The 1816-nt window shown below is 40.3% G+C and overlaps 1 protein-coding gene across 4 annotated transcripts in view; it reads left to right on the top strand.

Moving 5' to 3' along the window:
* AKT3 (AKT serine/threonine kinase 3) overlaps positions 1–1816 on the top strand; it is a 391132-nt gene that overhangs the window by 242472 nt on the left and 146844 nt on the right. The gene's annotated exons all lie outside the window — the stretch shown is intronic.

The raw sequence follows: 1816 nt of genomic DNA, 5'->3' as shown, positions 1-1816 counted from the left end.
AGGCAGACAAGAAAGAAGGAAAGAGAGGGAGAGAGGGAGGGAGGGAGGAAGGAAGGAGGGAAGGAAGGAAGAAGAAAATATCCCTTATACAATATTTTCCCCTATAGAATTATCAGACTTATAGGAATCAGTCCATTGCAAAAAATTCATTCGTTCATTTGGTAAACACATTTTGAGTGCCTTGGCAGTGTGAGTTTACCCAAATGTGTTAAGAATTTATAATTTATCTTATAACTGTATTATAAATTAGAATATATAGTGAAAGAGCTTTTAATTTATCTTATAAGTGTATTATTGTATATATTAAAAGACCTAAGTGTTAATAAATTCATAAAAGAAAATGTGTTATGGATGATCTAGCATTTAGGGTAGGCTTAATGAGATTTCCTCAGGGGAACTGATTTGAGAGGATATTTCAGGCGGAGAGGATGATATGAGCAGAATCACTGGTAGGCAAGCACAGAGGAAGAAGTTGAGTAGTTAGATTATAATAGCCCAGGCATGGGACTTCTCTGCTGGTGCAGTGGTTAAGAATCCGCCTGCCAACGTAGGGGACACGGGTTCAAACCCTGTTCCGGGAAGATCCCACATGCCGCAGAGCAACTAAGCCCGTGCACCACAACTACTGAGCCTGCGCTCTAGAGCCCGCGAGCCACAACTACTGAGCCCTCATGCCACAACTATTGAAGCTTACATGCTTAGAGCCCATGCTCTGCAACAGGAGAAGCTACCGCAATAAGAAGCATGTGCACCGCAATGAAGAGTAGCCCTGGCTCGCAACAACTTAGAGAAAGCCCATGTGCAGTAGCAAAGACCCAACACAGCCAAAAATAAATAAATAAAATTAATAAATTTATTTTTAAAAAGACATCAAAAGTGACTTTTGCTTGGGATCAGGAAAATTAATATGTACAGTGAGTTTATGAAGAATGTGTTAAGGGTAAAATTATAAATTTGGGTTTGAAAAGCTTTTTCCTAAGGTTCTAAGAAAAACATATGTGGAGATATCACAGAGAATAAATAAAGGGTCAGAATATGGATACAGATTTGGGAGCCATTCCCATAAAGACTGTAACTTAAGTTATGGAAGTGGATATTTCCTATTTTGTGGGAAATGAAATTGGTGAAACTTCTATGTTAGTATCTATCAAAATTAAAAGAGCACATATTCTGGGACCCAGCAATTTCATTTCCAGGAATTTATCCTACAAACATACTCACAAATATACCACAGAATAATATATGGATAAATATATTCCTTGCACCATTGTAGTACCTTAAATGAGCATTCAGTAAGGAGACTGCTTAATCAGTGTTACATCCACGCAGTGAAATACTTTATATCCATTAAAAAGAATGAGGTAGCCCAATATGGGCTGCGACAAGGCAATTTCTAAGATATGTTATGAAATAAGAAAAACAAGGTGCAGACAGAATATAAAGTATGCTTCTATTGTGTTAAAGTAAGACCATATATATGTGTATATATGTCTGTGTATACATTGAATATCTCTGAAATTATGTACTGGACATTATTGCTTACCTTTGGGAAGGCAAACTGAGTCACTGGGGCAAAGATGGGAGGACAACTTATTTTTCACTTATTTATTCTTGTGCAGCTTTTGTATTTTGTGTATTAAAATTGAAGGAAGGGTGCTTCCCTGGTGGCGCAGTGGTTGAGAGTCCGCCTGCCGATGCAGGGGATGCGGGATCGTGCCCCGGTCCGGGGGCCCGTGAGCCATGGCCGCTGGGCCTGCGCGTCCGGAGCCTGTGCTCCGCGGCGGGAGAGGCCACAGCAGTGAGAGGCCCGCGTACC

The sequence above is a fragment of the Lipotes vexillifer genome, unplaced genomic scaffold (genome assembly GCF_000442215.2).
Source record: "Lipotes vexillifer unplaced genomic scaffold, Lipotes_vexillifer_v1.1 scaffold104, whole genome shotgun sequence".
NCBI classification, from domain to species: Eukaryota; Metazoa; Chordata; class Mammalia; order Artiodactyla; family Lipotidae; genus Lipotes; species Lipotes vexillifer.
This window is presented reverse-complemented; position numbering and strand designations above follow the sequence as displayed.